We start from the raw sequence: 9,480 nt of genomic DNA, 5'->3' as shown, positions 1-9,480 counted from the left end.
CGCTTATTCAATAAACAATATATTCAAGGATTTCCTTTTTTGTTTTTGTTTTTAAGAATGAAATGTTCAAGGCGTTGAGTTTTAAAGTGAACAATTGACTGGAAAGTTCATCAACAAACAATGAAAAAGGTGAATTCAGTTGTTTAAGGCCCGGTTTGGCATTGCTGTGCTAAGGGCAGAAATGCGTTTGCTTCTGCTGTGGGCAGAATTGCTTTTACTTCTGGTGTGAGGAAAATCAATTATGTGTTTGGTAAATTGTTTTCAAAAGTGCTGTGAGAATGAAAAGCTGTTTTAGGTGTTTGGTAAACTGTTAGTAAAAAGAGTTGTGGTTGTGTATAATCACCAAAGTGGACATGAATGCTTAATATGTTGAAAACATATTTATATTAGTCATGTGTAATCTCAACTCAAACTAAACTACCCTCAATTTTGTTTTAGGAAATCAGAAACACAGAGAGAACAACAGAGAAAATTGGGAGAGAATGATCTGTGTTTTCATTGATAATATAAGTCTTATAAGGAAACTAAATTGTACAATGAGTAGGATATCTTCAAAGATATCTGTAAGAGTAACCCTATTACAACATAGACAAGTCACTAGAGTTTGGGCCAGACACATAAATCAGATGTCCTTAACACACTGCCCCTTGTGTCGCCCAAACGTGGTGCTCATCTCGTTGCTTCGTCAAAAACCTTGCCGAGTAACAAAAATCCAGTGGAACAAAAATAACCTCGATCGAAGGAGAAAAAGAGTATAACACACCCTTTATGTTTTGAGACCAAACATGTAGACATCTCCCCTTGATGTCTGCATTTCCCCTTGATGACTACGGTCATAGGAGTTAGGATAACTTCCGCAAACGATGCTACGAACATGTTTCTCGAAAGTGAATTTAGGCAATGACTTAGTGAGCAAGTCTGACACATTGTCCTTAGATCGAACCTAGTTCACTTCGATCTTGAGGAGAGTCTGTTGTTGCTGATTATGCTTGGTGTTGTCGCTTTTGATATAGCCTTCCTTCATTTGTCCAAAGCAAGCAGCATTACCCTAATAAATGTTCGTAGGCTCATATGTGCACTACTACAAAGATAGCCTTTAATGACAGTTTTTTTATGACATTTTGACAAAAACGTCATCAAAAAACATTTTAATGACGTTTTCAGACTGAAACGTCATGAATAATTTGATAGTAAAAGATTTGTGACACTTTCGAAACGTCATAAAATTTTTTAAACAACATGACGTTTATCCATGACGTTTGTAAACGTCATACTTGAAAAAACTTGATTTTTTTTTAAATTGCCCGCCCGCACCCAGCCTATTTTCTTCTTCACACATTCCAATCAACTTTAATTTTCTTCTCTGTTCTCTCTCCGTCCCTCCCTCCCTTGACCCTTTTCTTCTCGATCTGGAGCAAGAAGCAGAAACAACTCGAGTTTCATCCTCGGTCTCAATCCATCGTCTCTTGCTTCCTGAAGATGTTACGGCGAGGCCGATCCCCATATCAAGTCACTGTTCTCTTGCATCAAGCAGAAGAAGAAGAAGAGGCTGACTAGCTCTCTGTCAAAATTTCACAGGTTAAATCTGAAATATCTCTTGGGTTTTATTCCTATTGAGTATTTTCTGTGATTGGATCTATTTGATTGAAGATTTCTCACATTTTCTTCACATTGAAAATCCCTATGTGATTGTGTCTATTTGATATCTCGTTTGGTATTTTCGAACTGTGATTCTATTAAGGATTTCGATGGGTTCCAGGTTCAGACAATTTTCAGGTTGTAGAGGTTTTGATTTGGAGTATAATTGGTTTTGGGTATACCATATTTTAAGATAATTTTGTCCAGTGACTCCATTAGGATGATTAGGACTGGGAAGGATCAAGTTCAATTATTGCACACCATGTGTTTGAAGTTATGCCTCAAAGACAGCACCCAAGCTGAACCAGTGGGCTATTCCATGATTTTCGAAAACCCTATACTTCTTGTTTTACTCTCAGTTTTTGCTAGCTTAAAATAGACTCTTCAATGATCATTTTGAGCTTGGTTTCATGAAAAACGGAGTTAAAATGAAATACTTATGCCATTTTGAAATTACTGCACTGTTTCAGAATTTCTGCAGAAATCAGTATTTTCTGCTACTTTGGATTCTTGTTTGACCACTCATTTGAACTGCGAATGACCTGAAATTTTGCAAAATAATAGCTTTACATGTCTTCTTCAAATCTGGAGAGTTTTGCATGAAATAACTGAAGAGTAGTTGTTGGTGAATTTTTCTTTCTTGCTACCAGTCTTCTGAAATTTTCTCAAATTTGCAGCAACCTTGTTACGAAACAATCTGTTTGACAGGCCTTCACACCTTTGTCAGTCCTTGAATTTTAGTATATTAAAATAGACTGAATATTAACATTCTTATCTGGATTTCTTGTTAACACTTAAGCAGGTTTGTAGAGAAAACAACAACCATGGGTCTAGAAGAATGCTATTCACATCGATATGTAAGTCTAATATCACAAAGATATGGCTTATTCTTTTTTCCCTTGTGGTTTATTTCTGCTCTTTATTCTAGTTTTGTTGCTTGCTGCAGTTACTTTAAAGTCAGTGCAAGAGAATGATAACTATGTATGCTGCAATGAGAGAAAAGCCCAAAGATTTTGCAAGTGAAAGCATAGCAAGAGCTTAAGTTGGTTTGGGTCAAACTGAGGTAGAACATCTTTACTGTTGATCACAATGAAGTTAGAATGACAATAACATTGTATACCATATTTCCAAGTTATATATGCAGTCTCGTATTTATTAAAATATTGATTTGCCCTATGTGAATTCAAATGATGCATTGGTTTTTACTAAAATATAACTTTTCAAATGTCAGATTTAAGTTGAAATTTTCTTTGAATGTGGTAGGCACATATGTGCGCCATGATTGAACTATTGTTGCCATTGCTGAAGAAAGCTGCCCCTGATACACCAGAGTAACAAGCCTCCACAAAGAAGGTTGAACATGGTATGTTTTATGAGTAAAGTTACTGTGGAAGTAGGTTGTATGAGTAAAATTACCACAAAGTGAAGACAGTCTTATATGTTGAGTTCTGATTACTATTTTTTTTTTCTTTCCTATTTCTATCTTAAAGTAGATGCAAAAGTATGGAACAACTGCAAGTTGGAGACCAGTGGAGTGGAGCGGGTCAGCCTAGTTTATCAACTTTTGGTCTTCCTTTTGGGTACTCTTATGATGTAGTGGAACTAAATGATGAAACAATTGTGATGATTTCTTAATGAAACTAGCAGTATTATGTCTCCATTGTGATATGTGTAAATAAAAAGATAATTGATTTCTGAATTTAACCAGAAATCAAAATTTTTTTTTTTTAAATATGAAATAAATTTAATGGCGTTTGGAAAACGTCATGAAAGATCCTTCAATGACGTTTCACAAATGCCGTTAATCTTCTTCTATGACATTTCGAAAATGTCATGGAAGAATCTTTCCATGACGTCTAGAAAACGTCATTGAAACACTTTCTATGGCGTTTTTCAAACGTCATTAAAGATTTTTAATGACGTTTATCAAACGTCATCGAAGTGGTTTGGAAAAGATGGCACCAGTAGAGACGACGTTCGTTATGGCGTTTGAAAAACGTCATTGAATCTTTTTCATGGCATTAAAAGTATTCTGTGTAGTAGTGGTGGTAGACTTCAAATCACAATTACTTCGAACATGAGTAATTATGGATCTAAACTACTTCGTGAAGAGCAATAATTTCTACATGGTTGGAACATATAGCGACTAGGGTCTGTTTTGTAGACCTCTAAGATATCGCGGTCTTATCCATGGTAAACACATAACCAGTTTGGGAATGACCTTTATGTGGGCCAGAGAGGTACCCAGTATTAATAAAACCTTCCAAAACACTATTATCGTTTTGGGATATGGATAGAGGATGCAGGCCAATGTTGGCGGCGTTCTTGGTGTGTGATAGGTCTGAATCCATTATCTCTCTGTAGGGATAGTTGGATAGAGCATGCACATATCAATCATACATCTCAAGTATAGAACGATATTTGTTACACCAATCCAATGGCATCGCATTGGAGCAAAGCTATACTTAACTAACAAGTTCACTGCAAATGGGATGTCCCATCTTGTGCATTAAATTAAGTACAATAATATGCCTATTCCACTCAAGTAGGGCACTTCTGCCTCTAGCACATCTTCGTCATCATCCTTCAAACGAAGAGGATATTTTTTTTAGGAACAAGAGTACGGACAATCATAGGCGTGCTTGAAGGCTTGACCTAGTCAAAATGTTTAAGCATCTATCAACACGGTGCTCAAGTTTCAAACCGAGGGAAAATCGTGTTCTCCCAAGATCCTTCATCTCAAAATCGGATTTCAAGTGTTCAGCAGTTTTTCTTAACTCCTTAAGGGCTTCCAATGAAGATCATGTCGCCAACATGAACCGCGATAGAATCCGAAACTTGTGATGGAAACGCGCGAGCATATCCCTTCCCAATCAAGTAGTCACTTTATTGAGCGTTTCAATCTCTTTGCAAACGCGCTCCGTGGTCTAGAGCCACTTGACTTAGGTAAATGAAGTCCACCAGGAACCTTCACATTTATTCTATATCTAGATCCCCATAGAGATACATAGTGACCACATTCGTAAGATGCACGTTCAGTTATTCAGAAACTACCAAACTGACAAAGTAGTGGAGTGCAATGACATCCATTACGAGAGAATATGTCTCCTCATAGTCGATTCTAGGGCGTTTTGTGAGAAGCCTTGCGCCATAAGGCAAGATTACCATCTCTTTTTCTCATCACGCTTTCTAACGAAGACCCATTAGACAACAAGTTTTATGTTAGGAGATGCTTGCATCACTGGCTCGAAAAACCTTCCTATTCATTAGAGAATCCAACTTAGCCTGGATTACATCTTTCTATTTAAGCCAATTTTCTCTACGTTGGCATTTATTCATCAACGGAGCATGGTTCGATATCATCAGACTCAATAAACTCATGCGCGAATACATCATAAATCATGATGGAGTGTCTATCCCACGTCTCATGTACACTAGTGTAATTTTCAGAGAGCTCTATATTCTCAGGAATAAGTTCTGATATTGAGGCGTCCCCCAAACAATAACCATAATCCGAAACATTCTCATGAGATGGATTTTGAGTGTCGATGATTAAAGAAATGAATTGTCCCAAAATATCCTTCAAACTAATGGGCCTCCCACGCATCCTAGCTGGGGCCATGACCTGTGACACTAGAGTGCCACTCTCTATGGCGTTGGTGTCATGCCTACCTTCATGTAGGGTGGCGTTACGTCCTCTCGTAGGGACGTCCATCCTTGCAGGCATGTTTGCAGTAGATATGTGTGATCTTGTCACTTTAGTGGGGATCGAGATGGGACATAATGAGGATAGACCACAATAATTTATGTCATTCCTGCTGAATATTAGTGTTATTATCTCCCCCTAACTACAGGAAGACTGTCTCATCAAAGTGACAATCCGCAAGACATGCGGTAAAGAGATAGTCTAGCAAGGGTGTTAAGTGGCGGACAAATGTTGGAGCATCATATCCAACATATATGCCCATTCGTCTATGAGGACCTACCATGGTGCGATGTGGCAGCGCAATAGGTACATAAATGGTGGACTCAAATATACATAATTACAAGATACTTATACCCAGTCACTAGCTATAACGCAGAGATAGATTTAGTGGCGGTGGGTCGTAGACAAATTAGCATAGCTGCATGCGATATTGCATCACCCCAAGCGGATTTAGAGTGATTGGTGCTCTTTACCAATGTCTGGGCTACCATCACAGCGTTTCTGTGAGACCATTTGGGTGTGTACATGGGAATATGATGTCCAACATCAGTCCCAATGCAATAATCATTGAAAGTTTTCGATGTAAACTCTTTAGCATTGTCAAGTCTAATTGACTGAATGAGATTATCCGGGAGTGAACCCGTCACCATATAATCTGTGCTAGGATGGAATATAAGCAACATTAGAAGTAGGCAATTGCACAACACGTGACTAGTGTGTTTGCGGGTCAACCAACATCATGAAATATTTAAACGTCCGCAAGTAGGTTGAATCAGTCCACAGAATCCCCTCGGATTCTATGTAAGAACAGAATGAGTATTTTCGTATCCTTTGTGATGGACGATCTCAATCCTAATTTCCGTAAGGAATAGGCTTTGTAGAACGAGAAAGAGGCCTTAGAAGTAACCAATAAGGATTTTGGTTTGGCTTGAGCGTCTGAAATGCTATTTTGAAGCAAAGTTGGTGATTGCAACATCACCTAGAGCGCCATCACCATGATAGACACCATCCATGGCATCATGGCCGTGGGAGACGCCAACCATGGCATCATTAGAGGGGACTACGGTGGTCCTAGGCCTGCAGTGGATGGCAGCAGCGCTAGAGGCAGATGTGGTAGTCAAACTTAGTCCAAGAATCAACCTTTGATTCTTGCTTCATGTCACTGGAAAGAATGGATGTCCGTGTGAAGTCTTTAGTAGACAGATCATCATATCATGAATAGGATGACCTATCCTATCATGAAAAAGTCAATATGTGTCTAAATCCAAGAGATATTCTCTCATAACTCTATTGGATTTAATGGCTCAAATAGTGGTGACATAAAGTCCATTAGAGAGAGACATAAGTTTCTCTAAGATGCGCAAAGGAACTCCATTCCGTTCTCTACATGCAAAGGAACTCTTTTCAGTTCTCTACATGCATTTTTGCATGGAATCCTTGACTCGAATAGCTCAATAGGGTTCGATTTTCTTTAAGAGTGTAGAGATTTTCTGTGACAATAATCAAGGTGGCAAGAGGAATTTGAGCTATTCCATGTCCTTGAACTAAACTTGATGGCCCAGCCATCGTAGTCACAGAGAAATGTGTAGGCAACATCTCTAAGAATGATTGCCTATGGCGGTGAATGGTATGCGTAGTCGCACTATCCGGAAGACATTGAAGTTCTTTAGGATTCATTCCTCAAAAGCTCATAATTGACATGGAGTCAAAATGAAAAGTACTCAAAATTTTATTCATAAGCCAACGGTATACATCATTGTTTCTTTGAACAAAAGAAAATCTAATCCGAAATTAGCTTAATGCAAAACAAAGGTAGTCATTTAACTTTTTCAGTAACTTCAAAATAAATATGACCAGGTGAGTAGAGAGATGTCGGTGGAGCAAAGCTTGCTTAAGTACCACTTATCTCAAAACCTTCCTAGACATTATATTCATTTTGGATGAGCCTAGTTGAAGGAAAACTTAACCGATGGCATCCACTAATAATATTGTGGCAATTGCCATATTACATCTCTTGGAAAAATAAAGACTTGAACAAAATCGGTGATCTATTGATTCTAGCCATATTTGAAGTCTTCAACCCTTAACTCGAGATCACCTTCTTGATCCTCTTGTTCCCCATAGTGAGTTTTTCTTGCTTCACAATACTCTTTGTAGGGGTGACAATACTCTCATGAGCTCTACAAATGTGTGACCAATGACCGGATGCTCCACATCGAGAACATACATCTCTGCTTGATTGAGGCGCTTTTAAACCCATTAGGATGACACTTAGTATTGGTGGCGCCACCAACATGGCAGGAGGCGTTGCCTCCCTCTCTCTTTCCTCGTTGACCTCTTCGGTTCCGTGTCCGCCTATTTTGGCGGTTACCTTCCCAAGTAAGGCCATTATATAGACCAGAACGTTCATAAGTATCCTTAGGATTAGGATTTTGCTCTTGGAGCCCTCCATTTGGGGCGCGACTACAATTAGACCCCGGAATATTCTTGGTTCGCACGAGTCTCGAATTATAGTTCTTCACAAGGATGTTGTCATGCTTTTTAGAGACATTCATACTCCAATTAGCTCATGAAACCTTGTGATCCGTCCTGCAATAATATTAATCAATTGTTCTTAGCGATCATCAATGTAGAGACGGGGAAGGTAGAGAGAGTCCTCTAGATCATCATCGCATCTGTGATATCTTTTCCACAGAATTCCATTAAGGATTTGATGTGAAGTGCTTCCGAGTCATATTCAAGAACTGACTTGAAATCACAGAAAGCGGAGATTATGCTATCTCACATCTAGGTCAGGAAGCAGGGTGTCACAGACGTTGCCTAATTCTTTGAGTGAGACCCACAGCCTTCTGGGGTAATCTTCATTCAGATACTCGTACTGGAGCAAATCATCCATATGGTGAGTCATTAGGATGACAGCTTTTCCCTTATTTGCCTCCAAGGCTGCTCTATTTGCTTCCAAAGCTTGAGCATTCTCAACAGTTAACACGTCCTAACTAGGCTCAAGAATCGTTTCCAAGATTCCTTGGGCCTTGAGATGCTGGCGGACATCACGAACCCACTTGTGATATCTAAAGTCATTTGTCCCCAATGGAGCAAAGTCCAGTTTGTTCAGGTTACGCATCCCGAAAATGTACAAAAAAATGGGTTAGTTTCGGAGCGAAAAAGGCTACCACGAGAACAACAAAAATTTATGAGTGTAGTCACTCCCAAGAAATTCGATTTCAAGAGGTATTAGATTAGATCGAAACAATGATGTAAGTGGTCGATCATAAATTCTCTACAAACTCTAAGTTTGAAGATCTCAACAAGCTCCAAGCGTGGAGATAGCACGAACCCCCATATTTCGGTTTACGTCTCCCCACAAAAGAAGAAGTGGAGGGTAGAAGAGGAGAGGTTGCAAGTCCCCGAGAAAAGAAATTACTTGAAAGCGGCAACTTTTATAAAAATTTACCTCGAAATAAGGTCACTGGAAAAGTCACCGAAAAATGGCTAGAAAAAGTGGCCGGAGGTCGCCGGTGGCTGATTGCTGGCCGGAACTTGGCTGGAGGTTGCTGATAGCGAGGCTAACAGAAGGCAGGGGCTGCTGTGTGTGCTTGTGCGCTGGTGTTAGCGGGGGCTGCGCAACAATTGTGCTAGCAAGGCTAACGGGTTGCGCTGGCGAGGCTGGCCAAGGCTAGCGTGCGAGGACGCTGCGCTGTCGAGGCAAAGTGAAGCTAACGTGTGTGTGCGAGGGGGCGCTAGGGCAGGTTGCTGTCGAGGTGAAGCAAGGCTATCTAGAAAGCGCTAGCGAGGCTAGCTGATGGGGTTGACGCATGGGGGCTCTATGCAGGCGAGGCTAGCAGAGGCGAGCAAGACTAACAGGTAGATCCAGAACTTTCATTGGTAGGTTCTGGTGGTTCCGCCACCGGTTCTAGACTCCTGGGGTCAAGGGCTTCAAGATGTACGGAGAGGGAAGTTAGGGTTTGAAGGTTACGATTTTAGGGTTTCAGAATTAGGGCTTCGTGCTGATAACGTGTTTTAGGAAATCAGAAGTACATACAGAACAACAGAGAGACTTGGGAGAGAATAATCTATGTTTTCATTAATAATAATGGCCTCTTTATATGGAGGATTACAAGAAGATAATATGAGTC

At 39.8% G+C, this 9,480-nt stretch overlaps 1 long non-coding RNA gene across 4 annotated transcripts; it reads left to right on the top strand.

Annotated features, from left to right (window-relative positions):
- The first annotated feature begins 1,085 nt into the window (after nt 1–1,085).
- Nucleotides 1,086–3,337, top strand: LOC112181312. 4 transcript variants are annotated; one of them, XR_002928770.2, is made up of 5 exons: nt 1,086–1,578; nt 2,441–2,495; nt 2,585–2,701; nt 2,902–3,001; nt 3,129–3,337. It is a non-coding gene; the product is annotated as an uncharacterized LOC112181312 (long non-coding RNA). The 4 variants fall into 4 exon arrangements; XR_005804297.1 differs by lacking the exon at nt 1,086–1,578 and having other exon boundaries at nt 1,887–2,495; nt 3,132–3,337; XR_005804296.1 differs by lacking the exon at nt 1,086–1,578 and having other exon boundaries at nt 1,887–2,495; nt 2,902–3,005; nt 3,132–3,337.
- Nucleotides 3,338–9,480: the final 6,143 nt, after the last annotated feature.

The sequence above is a fragment of the Rosa chinensis genome, unplaced genomic scaffold (assembly GCF_002994745.2).
Source record: "Rosa chinensis cultivar Old Blush unplaced genomic scaffold, RchiOBHm-V2 RchiOBHmChr0c23, whole genome shotgun sequence".
NCBI classification, from domain to species: domain Eukaryota; kingdom Viridiplantae; phylum Streptophyta; class Magnoliopsida; order Rosales; family Rosaceae; genus Rosa; species Rosa chinensis.
The sequence above is the reverse complement of the archived record's forward strand: the minus strand, read 5'-3'. Positions and strand labels throughout refer to the sequence as shown.